This window comes from Strix uralensis, chromosome 11 (genome assembly GCF_047716275.1).
Source record: "Strix uralensis isolate ZFMK-TIS-50842 chromosome 11, bStrUra1, whole genome shotgun sequence".
NCBI classification, from domain to species: domain Eukaryota; kingdom Metazoa; phylum Chordata; class Aves; order Strigiformes; family Strigidae; genus Strix; species Strix uralensis.
Window position 1 is genome coordinate 15,538,104 of NC_133982.1, and position 22,289 is coordinate 15,560,392.

The following is a 22,289-nucleotide window of genomic DNA, read 5'->3' on the forward strand; positions in this document are numbered from 1 at the left end:
GACCTATTAATATGAAAATGTCTGAACACTGGGATGTGTGTGGAATCACGTCTCCAGGGAACAGCGTAACCTTGTTGCTGAGTCTTTTAAAGCTGGACTGCCCAAAATGTGCTGCAGGGATAAAAATACTACATTAGCAGGGAAATGGACTACTTTAAGTGATCTAATAGGTGTTCTCCAATGTAAACTTCTGTAGTTCCACAATAGGAAAATATTGATTTAATGAGCCAAAAGAAAACAGAAGCATCTTGGGGAAGAGATGAATTTCATGATGATTCACTCTTTTTTTTTTAATCATGAAAAAGACAGTTTCTAACCTATATCTTGCAGGCAAACCCAGAAGCTATCATTTGTCAGCAAATAATAATGCATGGGGTGCATCCTTTTTCTTTATGAAAACAGCATAAATCTGAAATTCTTCCCTGCTGGAAAGAAATTTAATATTTAAAGGTAATTTGACCTGTACATGTGTGTGCCATGAATCTTTTATGTGACCTACAGCAAATGTATTTATATAGTATTATTCTGAGGATAGTTATCTCTTATTCATTTTCTGGGATATTATTTTTCTTTCTTTGACTAATGTACATTTGGCCTTCTCATTTCCCCACTCAGCCAGAACTGTGTTAACCTTCCTATTTATGCCTTTTCTTCCCAGTTTTCAAGGTCTGGTAGCTAACACTGGACCATATGTGGCTAATATTATGACAGCACTGTTCTTTTTGCTAACATGAAAGATATGTCTTCTTTTTCCATACCCTTATTACTATTGTTGTTACTGTTATTACATAATTGAGCCATTAGTGATGCGTCCAGTGAAGGGGAAAACAATGAGAGAGTGGGAAAGAACTATTTTTATTGTTTCACTTTAATTTCTGTTCCTTTGCAGAAAGAATCTGTGAGAGGTTCAGATGGTTTCGGGTAATGTGTTATCTCTGACCAGATCTTACTTGTAGAGGACAGAGCCCTTAGACTGAAATTGTGCACAGGGTTCAGTGCAGCAGATACATCCCCCTTACATCCCACTTAGCTGTATTTTGAAGTAAGTCTGCATGTATTTGGAGGCCTTGTCATATCTCTCGACAACAGTGAATTTTATACGCCGAAATCCTGATGTGTAGGTCTGTTACAAAGGCTTTGATTGACAAAATGGCTTTGCTTGGGACATCTGATGAGGCTACAGCCTCCAGCCCTGCCTCTGCTGCAAAGATATCTATACTGCTTGTCTGTCAGCCCCTGACACACCATCATTTACAGCACAGCATTTTATGGTAAATCATCAACAGTTTCAGCTGGTTTTCAAACAGTGTATGGTAAACTTCAGTGGTTCAGGAGCTGATTGACTCCACAGCTCACATAGCTGTGGAAGGAGTGGTAGGATAGACATCTGGGACAGTAAACTCATCAGATGTCCCAGATAAAGCTGTTCCTCCTCATCAGTCAAAACCTTACACTGAATCTTTGAGTTCAATGGATCTGACCTCTAATTGCTTTTAACCATGTGTGTTGATCTCCTACTTTTGTTACACTGGACCAAAACCTAAATCAGTCATTTTATCTCCCAATTACTCCCAATTGTTGGATGAGCAGGCCACTTAGAATCTTCACTGTGTTAGCATATGGTTGCATTTACTGTGCCCTTGTAATAGGTCTGCTGCCTCCAGAAAGTTCTTGTTTAACTGCACACAGTGGTATCTATAGATTTAGCATCTCTCAGTGTTGGAGCTATTTCTTATATTTGCTTTGCACAAATGCAAGATCCAGGATTGGGTTTATCCCATGGGATAGAGCAGTCGGGAGCATACTGTTGCCCCTTAAAGCAGTTTGCATTATGGTCTCTCTTCTGGTCACCTTTTCTAGGTGCCCTGGTTTCATTAGGGCCAAGGATGTCCACTGGTCAGAGGAAACATACAGGAATGACTACCTCTAGCTCATCTGGTCCTCTGTGTGCTGTTGAACTGTCCTGAGAAAAAAGGCCAGCAAGGAAGGGACCACAGTCTGGATGCACAGTCGTGGAGAAGGGCAGGGAGGAGCAGCAGATGGACCTCTTCTTGCTGGTTGTCATTCAGTATCAGTTGTGGTTCAGTTTCTGTGTTTCAGGATATGTTAAAATTTGAGCTTGGGAAAGAAGAATTTTTCCATAGGTTATTATTACATTTTTCTGATGTCATGAAAATATAAACAGTTCCTATTAAATCCTGTTATTTAATACAAAACACAAGGTTTGGGACTAAACTCTTTGGCAGGATTCTTCAAATATAGAACTGGCAGAAGCACAGAGAAGAAATTCATATCTATGACTTGTCTGTATTACTTGACACATTTTTGTTGGGAAAGCCAGCTTGGTTCAGACACAGTGTAATCATACTAGACTGTTTGCCCTTTCCTGAGTCTCCCATTGACCTTCATACTCCAGTGAATCTTAATTTTTAAGCCTAGGGAAAGATAGCCTGTTGCTTCAGGATGTTGCTTCAGGCCTCTAGTGGCGTTAAATGTATTGTTTAAAATCTCTTAACACTGTAAATCAAATTGTGCCTCTGATACAATTGAAACTGAGGTACTTAGTGGTCTGAGGAGAAAAGAAAGCAGGCGAGGGGAAATGGTAAATAAGCATAAAAAATACCCCCCAAAAAAGGCTGAAGTGCAAAATACAGAAGTGCATATCTATGTATAAACACATGTGCATAGATGTACGTCCGTGTGCCCACACGCACATACACTCCCCCCCCCCCCCCCAAGTATCATTACCCAAGGTCTGATAGTTATTGAAAAGCAAAGGAACTCAAATACAAATATTCTTTTTTTTTTTTTTTTTTTTTTTTTAATGTCATGAAAACTGGCGGATAGGATTTATGACTGTAACACTATTTGTCTGAATGATGTATGTTGGATTTGTATCTGGCTACATGTAAGTAACTATATGTGTGTGTGTGTGTATGTATATACATAGTTTTGTTTCATCTGTGAGTTTATTTTTCTTGTTTCCACATGTGAAGATCCGAGTATGAGTGTAAAAATATGTATTTGTGATAAGTTGGTAGACATTCAAATTGTGAAGCTTATCTGAGGCTTGTCTGGGTGAATGTACTGCAGATGCAAAAACATTTTCAAAACCTCACAGGAACCAGACATCTCTTGCAACATTTCAAATGGAATCATTTGCTTGGACTGAAAAATTTTAGATGCTCAAGAAAATATAAAGATGTGGAATAAAAAAAGGCTACTTAACCTTCCAAAAGATTTTGGCCTGATTTCAGACCAACTGGTCACATTAAATGTTAGCTGAAGTGGCAGGGTCTTAACTTTCAAGCTGACAGTGCTGTATGGAAGGGTTTTGTACGGAAGGTCCCTGGGAATTTCAGTCTGTGCCCTTGTAATTTAGCTTCCAGTGCTGGACAGAAAAAAAGAGGTCTTTGATCTCGTCTTTAGCTATGGATGCATAGCAAATTCTGAAATTTGTCTACATGGCATGAGAAAAAGAAAAAGAGGGTTCCCACCATAGGAGAAACATAAGAGCAACCTTGGCCTTTTGCATGGTAGAAATTTTATTGAAGAATATAAACTGTCCACAGGCTCTAGATAAGAAGCAACCTAGATCTGTGCTGGCCCAGATAAATGTTATTCCTCCAGATAAGACATATTGTAAACACACTTAAAAGTAACATAATAAAAAAAAGTTGTTTGCCCTATTTCTTTAGAGCACTTTATCCAAAGAGGACAGCAGGACCGACTCGTAGCCTCATGACCCAGGACATCCTGTGGATTCTTTTAATACTTCCATGGTGTTGTGTTTCTCCTGTGGTCTTTCAGCTCACTGTGTTTCTCAGCCACTTCCCACATCCTCAAAAATGAAATTCTCAGCCTAAAAGACTGATGCAAGGACTCCAATTTCCTCAAGGTATAGAGCATGAAATCTCCCAGAACTAAATTTTCCCACATGTGCAAAATATGAAACTTCCACTTTATGGAGGAGTGTTTACCAAAAGAGGGATTTTTGAAGTTAACAGTTGGCAGTGGTAATTAGTCCTTTGTAGATTTTGTTGCACAGGGACAGAGGTTCCAATTTTGTCTCCACTGTAGGATACAAAAGGTCTCAGAAATTTATTGCATCAGGAGCTAAAGTGGGCCCAGCTCTCTTCAGCCTTGTGCTGCTTTAAGAATCTTGGGAAGAACAGATGTTGTGGGTGGTTCATTGCACCAATCAAGAGCATCTGGTGATGTTACTGCTTCCCAGAACATCATGATTTTGAGAGATATCATGACAAGGACCATAAATATGTCAGGACCAATCTTTGGCATTCAGATGTGAGGAAATCAGTGTTGTTTCAATGCTTGTAGATCACTTAGGAGTAGTTAGTAAATTGCTCAAAGCACTTCATTCTGATTTAAGAAGGACTCCTCAGGTTCCAGGTGAGTGTCTAGAAAACATGGTTTCAAGAGGTACATGTTAATATTCACTTCGTCAGCTGAAACTGAGAAATGGAGAGAGCACAAGAGTGTGTAGCAGAGCCACAACCTTCCTTGCTTGGATGACTCACCACAAAATGTCTCCTCTGTGGATCTCCACCTGTGGAACGTTGGGGAGATCTGAATCTGTTTGTGTTGTGTGCTAAGATACCAAAAATCACATCCACTTCCCTCTGAGGACAGCTGACTCATGTGCGGGTAATACAAGCCTTTCAAAAGGCCTAACATAGCAGCTTATTCTTTCATCCACTACCCCACAACAAAATATTCTAAAGGATTTTCCAGAGTCTGTCAGGTGGGGAAAAAGGAAGGATGGGCAAACATGCTTTTTTTTTTTTTTTTGGTCTGTCTTACTATTATCTTCTTTCTATTTCTTATTTTTCAGTCAACCTGACTTCAAACTAGAGTAAGCAGACTTGATCTCACCATGCTTTGGCTGTCCTGGGGATTGAAATTGCACTGAGCCCAGAATAGATGTGCATGGAAATTGCACATTTTAAACTGATGGCTGCACAAGATCAGAAGCTGTGGCAATGCTGACACTTTTGGCCTGGAACTTGGCAGGGCTGTGAAAAAATGCGGAGCTGCTGTTGCAAATGGCTCATTTTCTGACTTGGAGAGGAAAGACTTGTAGTTTCAGGTGTACCACTTCTGCAGATCAGTGACAAGGAGGAGACTTTGGTATCAGTCCACTAGCTTATCGCTCGCAAGCTGAGAGAAGTTAATATAAAGCATTGTAATCTCTTTCACAGCCTCCAGGACTCATAAGAAACCGTAAGAAGTTTCTCAAGCTTAAAGTGTTCTATAGGATACTAAATCTTAAGTCTCCTGGAGGCCACTGGGGAAATGAAAAGGTGTAGTTGTCACATTTTGTCAAAGTATAACATCTATATAATAAGCCTGTTAGCTCCCTTTCTTCAGACCCAGACCAGCTTGATGTACTAGGGCCATGTTCATTGTTTCCAGTTTTATTGATGTGTTTTTTTTTTTATCAAAGCAAAATAAACCTAACCTTGGGCCAGATCCTTAGATGCTTTAAATTGGTGTTACTCTACTCCGGCTGATGAGACTGTTTATTTCAGCTGGGAAGCTGGGTCTTGACCCATATTCTCATTCTCTGCCCTCTTCCATCTCTCTATCCATTTAGTTTTGACTTCTGCACTTTTATTTTTGTTTAATTATAACAAAAATGGCAAAAAGCGTTATGTCTTTACTGTCAACTTTTAGCAAATGTGCCTCAGTTATGAGTTGGACAAGCAAATGGGTGATCGAAAGTTTGTTTGCTTTGCAAATCAGATCTTGGCTTCTACAGAGAGGAAAGAGACTCTGCCTAAAATAGGACCTCTGAGGAAGGGATAAAACCAAGGATGGACATGCTCACATCAAATTAAAGTAAGTCAAGTGTAACAAGAGATCATCAGAAGAAATGAACAAGCAGAGTAAGTAAGGAGACAGCTGTTCATAGTGATTTTCAGGTCATTTTTGGTAGAACTATGGAGAGAATGAATGGTGAGAAGGTAGGGCAAGTGTGAAACCTAAAGAAGAAAAGGAAGGGAAAAATGTCAAAACAAAGTGGGAAGTAAAGCTCTGAAGAGGAGATGGACACTTGCACAATAACTGGCTCATTAACCATTGGTTTATATTCCTTGCCTCAGAATTGTCACATCTAGTTATCTTTTCACCTTTGGTTATTAACTACAATCATGGAAAACTAATGATCAACCTTGTTTTGAAATATCCACAGTATAGTGCCTGAGATCATAACAATTTTCTTGATTCGACCATATAAATAGGAATAACTAAGGGTTTAAATAAAACAAAAATAGTCATGTGTTTTAGTTAAATGTCTTTTAGCAATTAAAGTTTCTATAGCAAGAAGAAGGTTAACTTCTGGATTCCTTGACACTCACACATGCCTGATATGTTTAGTATCTTGGACGCAATTTTCTTTTCCCCACTCTCTTTCTTTTTTTATCCCGTGGAAGCTAAAACTTTATTATAAAATTGAAGATAAGTATATCAGTTTGTTGGATGCTGGCAGAGCAGAACACAAGCAATGAGAAGATAAGGGAATTTGGTCAAATACAAAAAATATCATGGAACCTAAACCAAATGACATCAGATAAGACCTCCACCGACTTTCTATTAAAAATGTAATAAATAAGGATCACAGCAAAAATCTTGTTTTTTTCCTGGCACTTTTTTTTGTTATTATCTCTAGTGCTTCAGAAATGTATCTGTATTAGTGCTGTTTTTCCCTTTAGAATAAATAAATGCAGGTCAGTTTATACAGAAGGTCTGACAGGCCTAGATTAATGATGAGACTCTTTCCATATACATATATATATATTTAATTTATAGTCTTAATTATACTCTTGTGGGACAGCTTACTGGCCTGCTTAGGGACTTAGACATAGTATTAGAAAGTCGGTGAATCCTGAAATCTTGACCAGTAGTTCTGATAAAGGCTGGTAGCTGGTGAATTGGATGGAAATTGAGTTAAAATCAGTATAAATGTTAATATGATCAGTAGTTGCAATGCCTGGATTTGGGTGAGCATTCAGCTTCCCAGATGATCAGAGCTAGGCTCTCGGATGGCAATAGTGCAGTGTATTGAATTGGTTTGTGGAGCATATCATAGCGCTGTTGAAATAGTTCAGCTACATGGGCTGGTGTTGTTCTTGGCTGTTGGAAAGGTCTGCCACTTAGGCTGCTTTTTCACCAAGTGGGAAGAGAGGGATGGCTAAACAAGAGAGAAAAAGGCAGAATTCCCTCTTGAGGTCTGTTATTCATTCTAAAATCTTTTCCGTTCACCAGAGACTTCCAGACAGTTTGTCTGCAATGTCTGTAGGATGTCATTGACGATGAGAGACAGTTGCAGATAGCTTTACTGTTGGGCTTTCTTCACCCATCTTGGATATTTTCCTGTGCAGATGCAATTATCCCTAGCTGGCAATCTTTGAGGATGTAGTAATATAGAGACTGGGAATCAGACCATGAATTGCAAACAGCACATATTTAATTGACAGTTTGTCCAGGATTTTAATGTGTCTAGAGCTTGGTATCACTTTACTGGGGACTCAGGTAAGCTTTACGTCACTGCATAGAACTATAAAGATAATAAAATATATCCTGATTCATGGCATAGCCTGTTGGAGGGAGGTAGGGGAATTGTGGCTGCTCTTAACAGCAACCCTCTCCTCATTTCATTTCCTATGGCACCTACAAACAGAAAACGCTCACAGTTTCAGTCCGGGCAGCACATTAGAAATAAGGCATAGAATGGATAATTTTGGCCTTGAAAGCATCATGGAGTTGTTTTATTTCTGAGGACATTTTGTACATTGTTTCTGTCCAGGAATATTTTAACCTTTCCAACAGTTCAACGTTCACATCTACCTGTGTGGCTCAAGACAGGCTGTCTCAAGGTTTTGGCACTGATAAACTTTGAATGACAAGGAAAATATATGTTACAGACTGGAAAAGGGAGAGTGCTTTTGATGGGAGAGGAATCCCCTTTGGGCTTGATGCTGGCCTGTGGCCTTAGGTGAGGTTTGCTTAGTGGTGTCTGCTTGGTCTCCAGTGGACAATAGTCTGTGCCATAAAAAGACTTCATGCATAATACGGCATATTTGTTGGCCTCTGCCTTGAAGAAACTCAGATGAGAGCTGTTTATATCCATCTAGGGACAATCTCCAGTAGAAAAGATAGTACTCTTTGGCTAACAGATATCTATGCCATTTCATTTTATTCCACCTTTCAGTCTTATGGATCTTTTTCTTCTGCCTTTTTTTTTTTTCCTCTCTTTACATTTAACTTAAATGTGGGGAGTTTTAAGCATCTATAACTTTCTTGAAAACCAAAAGGAGTGAAAATTATAACCATTCATCATATGCCTTAATTAAATTTAATCAAAGAATGTTAAACACAATATGTACAAGTGTATAATCAGTGTCCATATAATTCTTTCTCCTTTACGCTTTAAGTTCTTAGTTCTTAGGCAGAATCGAGTTATAAAAAGTTAAGTGTCAACTATAAAAATCAGATCTCAGAGAAAACATGCTGGGAAAAGAAAAAAAGACAACAAACCCACAAAAAAACCAAACAACCCTAACATATTCATGCTGTTTGCCTGGCAATACTAATCTTTTCTCTTATGATACCACACACTGTAGGCTTACAACAGGGTATTTCCCCACTGTTAGGCTCAGTTTGGGGCACACAGATGTGCATACAAACATCTGTGCACCCACATGTGCATCCCCTAGCAGATGAGAGTCAGTCGGTAAGAGAAAGTGTGTGTCACACCTTCTAAATTCAGGTGGCCTCAAGCAGTGCCATATAATCCCAGCCTCAATTAAACTTTCCAAGGTCAGTGGTGTTCTACCAGGTCAGACATAAATAAGTCAGGTGAGAGTCCTAGGGCACTGAAAAGCCATATTTATTCTTTATCCACAGTTCATAGCTATCAAATGAAGCCTAACAGAGAGAGGGAGAGAGAGTGTGTGTGAGAGTGTGGCTCTCAAAGCTGTTGTAAGTACCTTTTTTTTCTTTTAAAGAAAAAACAAAGTTCTGACTCATCCCTACCTCAAAACTGTAGAAAATTTCACTGTGACTGTGGAAGTTTCGGGAAGACAAAGGAAGAGGTTTTAATTCAGCAACATTATGATAAATGACTAATTTATTCAAGTGAAAGTATCCTATTCATTCTGAAGATTTCTTTTCTAGTTTTTTTTAAGAGGGAGTTCTCATTCTTTTAAAATTAAGTTTTGTCTATAGCTAAATCTTTACTGCATGGAGTGCAAGACCAGATGCCACCACAAACCCCTCTTGAATTCAAATATACAGATTTCACATCTTGATTCAGCCGGTAATGAAAATGGGCCAGCATTGTAGTCTATTGGGCTTGTAAACAGAATATTTGATTTTCTTTTGTTTTGGGGAAGCAAAGGAAAGAGTAAGGAGAATAACGATGTTTATATCTTAGTCCAAAAGTGTTAAAGATTGTGGACTCATATTGGCTTCTGTAGGCATCAGACCCACTGAGAAGAGTTATCACATTTCAGAGAAAGTAATTAAGGACAGTTGAGGTCCACTGATTTCTATACTGTCTAAAGAACTAAGTGAATTCTCGAGGTGTCTATGACTAATAACCAAATTAATATATATGCATTAATAAACCAACATACCACAAGTCTGTCTTGCTTTGCTGTATAATATTTTGAAGGTAGAGTTTTGACATGCAGTGTTAGACCTTGTATTATTGTTTAGTAGGGAAAAAAATGGTTGAGGATTATTTTAGGGAGAACTATTAAAAATAAAAAAACCAAAAACAGAAAGAAAATCCTTCTCCTAAACTCTCACTTTATCTCCAAAAAAGAAAATGAACCCCCCCAAAAGTGTAAGTAAAGTCATGTTGTAAGATTGTTATAAGCAGGAAGTGTAAGTACTTTTTTCTAAGAAGGGCTCATAGGTCTGAAGCTGGTTTTGTTCTGTTGACTTAACTTGATTTACACCAGTTTACACAGTTGAGAAACTTACATTAATGCTGCTGGGAAAGTCGTCTCATACCTTTTGTTTGTTTTTCCATATTTAATCTTATTATAATTAAGATATGGTGATCTATTAAGTATGATAAGGTATATATATTTGTTTTCTAATGACTTTCACTATTCTGTTAAGAAATAATTTTGAAAGTGCAATTGAGTAATAACACAAATAAATTTCCAGATATCTTTGTGAATAACAGCGTTAGCTTTTATTTAGTGTATATAATGAGATCACATCATTAATTATTGTGAATATTCAGACAGTGGATACTTACGGTTTTGTATCACTGAATATATACAATTTTTGTCAAGAATAACTTTTAATCTGAGAACTATTCAAACACATGTATAATCACACATTTATCTTCCTTACAATAATTTACAGACTTCTAATCAGGGAATGGAAAAAATACTAGGTGATTAGCATGTCCAGACACATAATGATGAGTGTTGATTAGTTAAAGTGACCACTTTCCAAACAAAAAAAAAGTATTTGTCAAAACTGTTATACAATTTTGGATATTTTTGTTATATTCATTGTCAGGCAGCAGTATTAGTGATTCAGATTCTGAAAATTTTAAGATAAAGTTAACATTAAAAAGCATAGGCATTAGGGAGAGTTTATGGGGGACAAAGTGCCATAGAAAAATGTTTACAGAAATATCAGTTTTATTTTCTAGGCATTCATATTAGAAATCATTTTAGCACTTGGTATCCATTAGCGATGTGTTAAGAGTCCTCTGCTTCTGTGCTTCTGGTTTTAACATCTGTAAGTATACGGGAAAATCTTGATAACTGTTTCTGAAAGTTTTATGTGCTCTTTATCCCAACACTGGATTGCAATCCATGTTATGCCCACTACAATAATAAGAGAATTGGGATCAGATGACTAGTTCTACAGATTAGATGTGGAGAAAGGGTGTTACAATAACATGCTGACTTCCTCTTAGATTTTAACTGTACACTGTGTTTCAGTGAGAGGACAAGAGGGGGGGAGAGGAAAATTTATCTTTTTGTTATATCTGTGTCTATCATGTTTCCTCAGCTAGTTCTTAAAAATGTGTCTTAGTAGTGGATACGTTACATGACTCATTCTTGAAGGAAGGAATTAAAGCAAACCTCAAGCAATCGATGCCATAAGAAATTTCACCAATAGCTGGAACAAAAGGTGATTAATTGAAACTGAATCCAAGAACACTTTTTCCCTGAGAGGAAAAGATAAAATGTCCCTTTAAGGCTAAGTTGATATAAATGTATATAGAGTTTTTAAATATAACTCCCACCTCACTGAAGCACTCAATCTTAAATACTGGCACGTAGCAAGGCCATGGAAGCTCCTTTCAGCTGGAGGGTCCCATTCCTCACTTAACAGACTTTTTGATAATTTATGGTCATCTCCACCATGCTAAAGATACCAATTAAGGGATATGAGCCAAGCGCTTTTTCCAGGTCCAAGTTAGATTAGTTACAACATCCAGAGTTATTAACTGGAAAGAAAAGGGGAGGACATTAAAGAAGGCATTATATAGATCAACATTTTGTATAGCATCCATGTCTTCTGGTTCTCCATTTATTCAGAATAAGCACTTGAAGTCAATGGCTGAAAAGAAAGTAAATGATTGTAAAGTTGTCTTCTGAGGAGATTCTCAGCCCAGGGCAGCAGCACTGTAGCGGGCAAATTGAACATCTTTTTATCTTTTGGGGGTGTGAATAAAGTCACTTCTGAGGGGAGGGGATAAAGTGGGGAAACACGTGTAGTCTAACTGTCACGAAATGTGAAAATGCAGCAAGAACAGATTTTTAGTCATCAGAAAAGGGATCTCTTAGACTTTTATTGCTTTACCTCATGTCTCATTTTCCCCATCTAGCAAACATGGATAATGATTTACTTTTGGTGCAGCTTAGAGCAAGAAAGAAATTGGTATTGAATTGCTTTTTTCCACACTCTAGAGTGCTTTGGGGTCTAAAAAGTGCCAGGGGTTCCTCCAGATTCAGTCTGTGGGAGAGGTTCATGTAGGGATTGATCTACCGAACAAAATCTTTGCTCTAGCTTACTCTTTCCTCAGACCCTACCCACCATCAGGGGCAGGAGGACATGGTCAGTATGCACAGCAGAAGTTGTTCAATTCATCATCAGCCATCCTTTGCAGTGCAACTTTTTGTTTACTTTGATTACACAGTACTAGAATCAAATGCCTGTGGAAAATAAGCCACTGTCTCTAATCTGCTTTAAGATGCCCTCAGACACGGTGCTGGGGGACAAAAAGTAAAAATTATTTATTATTATTTTTGTTATTTCTATAGATTTTTACACATCCAGAGTTCACACTGAGGGAGAAAGTTATGAACCTGTTATCTTTCATGTGTTATGTTATTGATCAAAGCCAATGATGATGATAAAGTTATATAAATGTTTTGTAGGCCTATAATGATTCATGACTTTCTGTACAGTAGCAATGTTCCTGATGTTGTTGCACTGTCTGGAGCTAATGTTCTGATTAATGCACGTTTTCTTTCCTGATTTAAGAAATAGCTTATGGCTAAAAGTCCTTAGATGTTCTCTGAGTTATTGCATCTTTCTTCTTTTTTTTTCATTTTCTTTCCAGCTTCTTATTTCTATATATGTATATATAGTTTAAATATATGTATTTGTAAATGTGTCAGCTTTAGAGATATCCCTGATGCGATACTCATATGAGTTGTCTCTAAAGACTGGTATTTGTACTGGAAAATGAATTTTGTTAGACCATGTTTACGAATCTATCATCTGATGGGTGTACTCTAATCAGCATGTGTTTTTTGTCAAAAAAACGCCAAACAAACGTGGCCACATCATTGACTGGCTTGTGGGGAACAGGGGGGAGGCTGCTGCTACTGTTAAAACAGCATGAAAAGTCAGGGTGATCTATAATAATTACAGTACGTACAGTACATATGCAGTGCACTCATGCCCCAACTCTCATTTCCGAGGCAGTGGGAGATGCGTTTGGGAAGGCAGGGGGTGTGATGGGGTGCACCTTCGGCTAACATGACCTGGCTCAGTCCTTTGGTCCAACTAATACTGAGGTCTGAGTGGCAGAACCAAACAGCAGAAGGTTGGCTTAGTGTACTTTCCTTGGGTTTTCACGGAGGTGGTTGGGGTAGAGGACAGGCTTGTAAATTGTTGTCCAGAAATATAACTAGTTTTGCTGTTTACACCCTCTCCTTGGGCAATAGCATCAATGGAAAATACTATGCTTCTACAAAGAAGTCAGTGTCTGTGTGATTTTCCTTTGAATTTCCTCATGCACGGAAATCCGTTTAGGGTGATGTCCATGTCGATTTCTTTAGTCTTAACTCAAAAAGCACTGAAGTATTCTTCAAATAGTATGCTCCAAAAAATTTTGTTCAAGAGGTCTTTGTTAAGGACAAGACAAAGGTATTTCCTCTGCTGCAGGGACTATCCATAGATTCAGTATATTTTATTTTTCTAGGTCTATTTGCTAGAAGTGGACTGTGTGCCAGTTAGCCCTCTGGTCCCTTAGCATAAACTTGCTGGAGGAGTGGTGTGCAAAAGAAAATACGCACTTTGTTTTTATCTGCCACGCTGTAAACCACCTACTTGTGTCCTTTTGTGTCTTTTGTGAAGCCTGTTAATAGCTGTTACTGCTAATTGCTGTTCTTAGCTTGCTGTGTTCATCTATGGGCAGAAACCAGGGAGATCAAAGAGCGGTATACTCCATAAAGTCTTGCAGTGTTCATTCTGCAGCTCTAATTCACCTGCACATGGCTGAGGTACTACACTAAGGGATGGCACAGAACATCTGAAAACAGATGGAGAGAGAAAAATGGGGTTTAATTCACTCAGACTTTTGGACTGCTTCAGCTATAGGTTCAAAATGAAGTGTTTTGCACTGCTTTGATGCAGGACAGTGCCTTTGGAGGCTACCCCAAGGCCTCTTTGTTATCTGAAGCAGCCTATGAGGGATAAGTTTTTCCTTTTCTCAAAAAAACAGTTGCATAGAAACATAGGACTTGACAAAACCTCATGAATCATGAAGTTTCAGTCCTTCAGTAGATGTTTAAAACCCACAGAAAGCAGACTCATTAATTCTCGTAAGAAAGACTTCATTTTATGTTGTTCGGCAAAATACATTAAGAATCCAAATTTGGTGTCTCCCAGGGGTCTGTCTTGCTTTATAGTATTCACCAGATTCCTGGCACATTATTATGCGTTGCCTGCTCATGTAAACTATAGATTTTTGTCTCTGCTTCGATGGATTGTTGATATAAAATTACCAGCTGATGTTTACCCACAGAGATAGGAATAACAGTATTATTAACTATTCCTATATATTTTGTGTCATTATGACTGTAAGGGCTTGTCTGAATAATAAAGATTCCCTTGAGTGGGACTCACTAGGGTAAATGACTGTTTAATAAAGACAGATAATGTAAATGAATCATTTTGACTACTTAGAGGAGCAATTGTACTAAAACTCCTAACTTACACAAAGTCCTTCTGAATACATTAGGGGGTCAAATCCTGCCCGTTGAAATCATTGTAATGTAGTGGCTGAGTGGGAAAAGACTGAGGTCTCACTTTAGGAGCAGGGATGAATTTTTAGCAATGTGAATTTGATTCATTTACATGGGTGAAACTTAACTGTTATCATTTTTTAGACTGTAAGATTGTAAGTAGAATAAAAACATGCCTACATAAATGTCTATATTCCATCTTCATATGTTGAAATATATGTTTAAAATAGATTTCTGCTAAATTATATGGCTTAGTTTTCTCTCTTCTCCATGATGTGATACTTCATGCTACACTGAAAGAATAAGAATATGAGTTTATTAAGTTTACTCAGAAAACTATTCAGTCATCTGTATGAGCTCTTGGAGCTATGTCAACATTTTCTTGAAAGATATCTGAGATTATTTGATGTTTACTTTTTTAAGTACAGTATTTGTGAGTAAAAGTGCACAAGAACATTTTATTACATTTTAAATGTAATTCCTGATCCCAGGGTGCTGTCTATATAAATCTGAACAAACCTACGAAATCACTATCTATATTAGATCAGCAAATCCTCTCAGTCCCAGAACTGGTCACTGTGTTAAGAATAAGAGGCAAAAGTGAAATTCCTTGGTAATAAAACTTCTGAGCCTTGACAACAGTGAGGTAATGCCATTTCTTGCAGCATTGCCTAGACCTTTCAAAGTACACTACTCTTTATTATATGCCTTTCCTCTGCCCCTAAACGTTCACTTTTAAAGTGTACATCTCACAGGTAACTAGTATATAATGTACTTTTCAATCAACCTCCTAATTCACTCAGTGTAACACGAGCTTTAGATAGACCAGGAAGATGTGAAATGCAGAATAAAAGGTTTAGGTTGTATGATACCACTCACCTGTTTTAAATCTCTTGGTATATGTGTTAAAAATACAGGAAGAGCTCTCCTTCAGGATAATTCAGGGTGGTCCAGCTCTCCTCCCAGGCAGCGATGACACCAGCTCCCAGCATTATTGCAAGGTCCTGCCCCTGATCTTCTGGGGGATTTACATTTTATTTCAGCCTGTTTTCTCCGAGCCTTTTGTCAGGCCATGTGTAGGTAACAAAATGATGTCTCCTTTGGATCCACCAGCTCTGCAGGGGGAATTTTGTCCTGTAAGCCCCAGTGCCTGTGCTGGTACTGCTCTGTCTTCACTCTAACACGCTTCTGTGTTTCAACAAAGAGTGGAAGTGGTCAGCACTAGAAGGGCGGAGATGGTTTTTCTCTTGTGCTGTCTTTTTGGTTTCAAGAAGTAAAAATTTCCTAAAGGTGATACACAGAGTGAATCAGTTTTCATCTGGAAAGTAGAACGAGGAGACTCGCAAGGGCCTGTCTCCTAATTACCAGATTTCTCCAGATTACCAGATAATTTATGTGTAAATCCCCTAAACTGTAGAACCTAAATTCAACATTAAAATTTGTGTTGTGGTTTGTATGCAGATCCAAGCTTTTGCACAGTAATTGTTGGCTGCTGCTGTTATTATTTACACTTGCACATGCAGACTGTGGTGGGCTTGCCTTTGCTGGCAGTGTGGATAGGTTTAAATTTACTCTGATCAAGGCAAAATACCCTGCTGAGAGGCTCAGGTTCAGCATCATGCTAATAAAATATGTGACTCCTGGACAAGAGCTGCTCTCCATCTGGCAAGCCCAGATCATGGGCTTGAATAGGATTTCAGTTGTGTGCAGTAATCCCTGTGGACATACCTAAAAGTTTTTGAGGGGCCTAATGCTTGAGGTAAATATATGGCAAAAATATAGTCCCACCTCAAAAATACGTGCTCCAGAGTTAACAATCATAGAGTTCATAGAAGTACTTATAGATAGAGGTAAAGAGCAGCTATAGATTATGTCTACAGATTTTTAATATTTGTTTCTGGCCTTGAATCAGGATGATCTTTACTGTGCAAGGTAGAGCATAGCCAATATGGAAACATCTGTGTTATGCAAATTCCTCTGAAATGCTTGAATGACAGGTAACCGATTGTATTTTGGAGCTGTTCCATGCAGAGTGAATCAACAATTTCTAGCAAGTCAGTCCAGCAAAAAACTGCATGGTTCCTTCTGATGCATAACCAGCTGTGAGCTTCTGTGTTGACTGCTTTCAACTGAAACTAGAAATAGTTTTAAAAACTAAAAAAAAGTATTTAGACCTTCGAGGTACTGAGAAATCTAAAAGATAGATTGAATTAATCCTGAGATTCCCACTCCAAATCTCAAGCAAGCTTGGCTGTGATAGGTTTTCCTCCCTTTCTTCTGTAGTCCCATGTTACTCCCCTGGACATCCATAGGGAGACATACGAGTGTGTCCTGGAGCAGCCTGATCCTCTCCATGGAGGGGATGGAGCTCCTTGTGTGAACCCAGGGCAGAATAGTGCCCCTTGCTGTGTGGGTGGATCAGTGAGACCAACTCATAGCTAAGACTCCAGTCCTTAGCTATCAGAAACTTCCCAATCTGCTCTGTCAGAAACAGGTGATGATGAAGCTTTGTGACAGTCCTTAGCACAGGGTACCGCGGTACCCTACGATACCAGTCTAACTCTTCAAACACCAGCTCTGCAGTGCTGTGGACAACAGATGAGAAAGTCTTGAGAATAAATCCTGCCAAATAGTTTTCCTATTTCAAAAAGTTGTAGTGCTTCACTTCTGGATGGGCTTGCTGCTATCTGGCACTGGAGCTCATGGGATTAACATTTCATACCCATAGCATTGAAATAAACAGGAAACATGATTTCAGGAGAAATGAAAACGCAGTTATACAAAGAGCAGCATGATTATTTTCTTTTTAAATGTAAGCTCAATCAGGAATCCTCACAATTTAATTTGCACTGGTCAGAGATATGTGACCCTTTTCTGCAAAATATTTTACATTGGGTAGATCACATTAATTGTAAACATGCTGAAATGCTCTCTACTATGCTGCTGCCTCTGATTCGTTGGTGACCTGTACAAGGAGGCAACACATGGTTATTGCTTAAAAAAAAAAGAAAAAGAAAAAGAACAGAAGGATCATCTATTGCTCAGATGAAAGACAGAGACAAAATAACCAATCTGTAATGCAGATTTATTAATAGTCATTCACTGGTTTTCAGTGAAATACTCTTCATGTAACCTTGACTTTATTAAGTAGTCCTTAAGGTGCATTTTGAAGACAGATAATGAGTTTGGGGAATAGTCTTATCTACATCAAGCTAATCTTTAACAGCTTGGAAGGGAACTCACAGAAACTTTTCCACTTTAAGTGACATAGCCATGTTCAAATCAAGCCTTTTAAAATGTCATTTTAATAGGAAGAGTTTACAGGCATTTTTAATAGCTATACTTCATAGAGGAACATGATTTAAACAAAGGCGATAGAAAAAGTTATTGAGTTTTTAATAGTATTAATGGGGCTAGAGGGAAGCAGTGTTGGAGAAGCAGGAATACTACTGTGGTGGAGTGGCACTTAGTGTCTTGATTAATAAAGACAAGGCAGATCTTCTTTGAAAAAATAACTTCTTTTACAGAAGCTGTCTCTTTAAAAGGGAGGGCCAGGGTGAAGGCCGGGGTTTTGAGTGGTATTTTGATGCTGAGCCTGCACATGCCACATTGTCCAGCTTCCACAGGCAGAAGTTTGCAAGAGCCTCCTGACCCTTTACTGACGCAAAGGCCAGTTGTGTGCATGAGGGAGAGAGGGATGGGGAAGGAAGAACAAAAAGAAACTCAAAAGAAAACAAACTCAGAGTCACTATTTTAATGAGATCTCCGATTTAACCCATCTGTTCTTTCCCCTCAGTTTCCAACATGTCCTTGAAAATAGTTTCACTTTGTCTGCATTGTGTGTAAAGTCACAGACATGGTTGTGCACCCGGAGGCACACACCAGTCTTTCCCTCCAGCTCATATGTAAGTTGCTCACACCACAGGCTGAGTTTTAACCCACTTGTATAGCCAGATGAATTACACGACCCCTCTTCTGCTGATTCCGGTTGGCTTAGCTCATTTTGTTTTGCTTGCTTTATTGTTTGGGCATCAAATATCCCAGCTCTCCCAAGTGCACACACATTTGGTTTCTGACTAATGTGAGGCCTCCGTCAGAGAGACAGCGTTTGTCATTTAAAATCCAGCATATCTTAGAGTCAGGTCGTGACTCAGATACCACAAACTGTATACAGAATAGACCACAAATTCCTCCAGTAAGATTGAACAAGGCTTTCCGAGAAGCCACTTCCCCCGCTGGTTATATCCTAACCCTGACTGACAGGTAGCAAATAACCACGGTTCTTGAGTGGCATTTTTTTCAACTATTTCTTGTTAAAATTTTTGTCTGCTGTGTTCATGGCTGTTTAAAATCCTGCCTTTTCATGTGCATACAGAACAGTGCTTTTGGCTGGAGAGGCAGCTATAGAAATTTTGGTTGGTTACATTTTTATGGAAATATTGGCATTGATTGACTTTAAGCTCCAAGGCTGGGGATTTTGAGCAGACACCGAACACCAGGACAAAACTCAGCCTGCTCTGTTCGGATTCCCTTGAGCCGCAGCTGCAGCTCTCACATGCTTTGTGCACAAAACCCATAAATTGGCCAGGGTTTGCTCGAACGGTTCCTGAACTTTCACAAAACCTTTCGATGAACCTGCTCGGGGCTGGAGGGGGGTAGGCAAGGGATGGGAGCAGGGCTGCAGGCTGTGAGGAGGCTTGCAAGGAAAAAGGAAACCTGAAACCAGGTGAGCTTCCCAGGCTGAGCGTTTCCTCAGGCTGGAGACCCGCAGACATTTCTCATTTGGAAGTGGAATTGGAGTTAACAAATCCGTTAACAAGCCTCACACGCTTGCTGACCAGTAGTAAATCCCAGCTTGATTTATTACTGAATACAGCACTTTGTCATAAGTCCTCGGTGTCATTTTGCAAGTGGACGGGGAGAAAGTTGCAATCTTAAATCCTAGCTAGAAAACACGATTGTGAGAATCAGATGGGGTGCAGCCCTTTGATTTTACTTCTCTTTTTTTTCCCTTTTTTTTTTGTTTTAACAAAACAAGAGAATTCATCTGCCAATGCACTATTCTGTGCTCTTTTGTCAATAGAAAAGTTGTTTTGCTAATGGTTATCTGTCTGCAAGTCCTTGACCTGCTTGTAAACACATTTCTGCAGGAAAACCCCAGGCCATGGCCTCGAGCCTTTACGTCAACAAGAAGAGATAAAGTGACCAAAACTTAACCTGATCTGGCCTGGAGTGCCCTCTACTGCCCCTTGACCAAATACTTCCCTAATCTGTGTCCTTCTGAAAGGAACAGATTGTTGTGTAAGAAGTATTACCTGGAATGAAATCAGTTTTGGGAGCCCGACTTCCTTCTCCTTTCCCCCTGCCCATTGCCAAAGCCTATTGAATCACTGGAGGTTAAGGAACAAGGTCAGGGTAGGTTTTCATGGAAGGGCAGGAATTTTCCCCAAAATTGCCCCCTTTGTCTCCACCCCAGGCATCTGTCACCCAAGGACAGCCCGACAGGGCAGCCCCAGCCGCAGTCCGTCATGCTGCGTTAAACACACCACCTTCCAAGCCGTGTAACAAATGCAGGCAAAACTGAACTCGCTGATCAAGTTGCTTTTAAAAGCCTTTTGCTGATCCCCTGGGATTTGTTCTGGATTCCCACGGAGCAAGCAGAGGCTTTGATACAGCCAGGATTCGGAGAGTCCTAAACTAGGAGCGAGGTCCTAAATTGCGGTGGGGTGCTCTGAGCCCGGCGGTGCTGGGCTTGGGGAGGAGGGCAGGCGGAGAGCTGCTGCAGGGTGATGGCATGAGCATCCCCGGTTTCACTACTGCACCCACTCGTGGAGGCTGGGGTGAAAGCTGACTGTAACCGAAGACAATTCGGGGGAGAAGTGACACCAAATTGTTCCAGGAAAGAAGGTGTATGCCTGTATGTGTTTTTTTTATATGAGCTGGGCTAGAAAAGTCAAGGTGCTTACTAGAAGGGAAATGTACATTGTGGAAAATTGTATGTTCAGTATGTGAGTAAAGGGGAAAACACAAGACAGCTCTAGAGATAAAATGACAAACTCCAATTGCAGTTCACAATGGGAGCATTCATTGTGGTGTGCCTCTGTTTGCACCCTGCTTAAATGGCTCACAAGGCCATTGCACCGGGAAGTTTCATGACTAATCGAAAAGCTGGTGGGTCATATCCCTCTGGGGCAGTGTTTTTTCCATCTCTTTAATTTGGTCACAGGTTGCTGGGCTCAGTGTTGCAATGGTGGGCTAACTCCTTTGGCCAGGGTGGTTGCACTGGGCATCTCCAGAGTCACTGCGTGATTTAGCAGCAGAGCAAGAAAATTGTATTTGCTGCAAAACCTTTGCTGTCCTGAGGCAACCCAAGGGTTTCTGCTGCAGAGCCGGGCAGCTGGGAGGGAAGGCAGTGACCCTTCCTGTAGTCCTCTATCCCTTCCATCCCTGTGCTGCATAACAAAGCATCTCTCACACTGTATATCCAAAGTCAGATGAGGTCTTGGACTGAGTATTGCACCCCTTATTTTTATAATTTTTATAATTAATTTCATGGTATTCTGCAGGAAGTGTTCCATCGCCTGTAACCCTAAGATGGCATTTTTAGGAGACAAAGAAAAACTTGTTGAAAACTGATAGTTTTGCGTTTTGGATTTTTTTCATAACAAAAAAACTCATAACTTTTTTTATGACAAAAAAAACCCTTTCAAAACTTTGTTTTGGGTGTTTCATAACAAAAAACCAAATGACCTGCAAAGGGATAATAAGATGCTATGACCACGATGATTCACAACTTCTCGATGCCCGTTCTCCATTTGTTCAGACTGAACTGGGCTGTGAATCAGTCTTGAATTACCCAGTCCTGGTATCTGTAGTTGATCACCATGTGAAACTGCACATGACAGACCAAAAACTCCCTCAGGGTGTAAATCTGAGCAGGGTGGGGGGGGGAGCAAAATTTAAGGAAAAGGCTCAGATGAAATTATACCACTGCATGTTGGTGTTGAGTGGCTCTTAAACCCTGCAAATTTGTCAGGATCTACCAGACACAGTGGGTGAGGTTGTTTACCCTGAGGTAGGTTTCAGGCCATGAAGCTGAAATCTGTGCCCACAAGCATCTCCTGCTTCTCTGGGAGGCGGCTTTTTGCCCTTCTTTCCCCCCATTCATTGGTGGGTCCAGTCTCCTGTGGGTCTCCTGCAGGTATCTTACAGGTTTCTACCAAGGTTCAGGAGGGGAACATGAAATCCTTCAGGTTTGACTCCATCTGGATTATTTCCTTAGGAGACAGCTGGTTTATAGCCTTCTTTTGTGCATTTAACCTTGTTTATCCATACAAGGCAGTTACAATTCCAGCTTTGCATAGTGGGATTAATTCACAAGCTTCAATCTAAACTGGACAAAAACTTTTAACATTGGCTTACAGGAAGTATCATTTCAGCTTTCCTGACAGAAAATCAAACTTTGGGGAACAAAGTAGATTACTTTTTCTATAGAAAGGATCTATTTAAGGAAAAGTGATTTTTTTTCCAGCAGAAAATCATTCTAATAGAAAATTTTTCATCTCCCAAATTGAAAATGCAAATTTAACCTTGTTCAATAATTCAAAATTATTACTCTTTTTTTTTTTTTTTCCTTACAACATTTCTTTATTTCCATGCTTCCAAAATTCAGCAGGACTTTGAAGATGAATGCAGATCTGGTGGGCACCTTTTCAGATTGAAAAGATTAGTTTTATGGTGTAAAGAACTTGTCTT

At 39.4% G+C, this 22,289-nt stretch overlaps 1 long non-coding RNA gene across 2 annotated transcripts in view; it reads left to right on the top strand.

Annotated features, from left to right (window-relative positions):
• The first annotated feature begins 8,962 nt into the window (after positions 1–8,962).
• The window catches only part of LOC141948210 (uncharacterized), a 98,475-nt gene continuing 85,148 nt past the window's right edge, over positions 8,963–22,289 (top strand). The window contains exon 1 of one of the 2 annotated variants that reach the window (XR_012630392.1): positions 8,963–9,000. This is a non-coding gene — a long non-coding RNA (uncharacterized LOC141948210). The remainder of the gene's footprint in view (positions 9,001–22,289) is intronic. The other variant, XR_012630393.1, reaches the window with a different exon arrangement.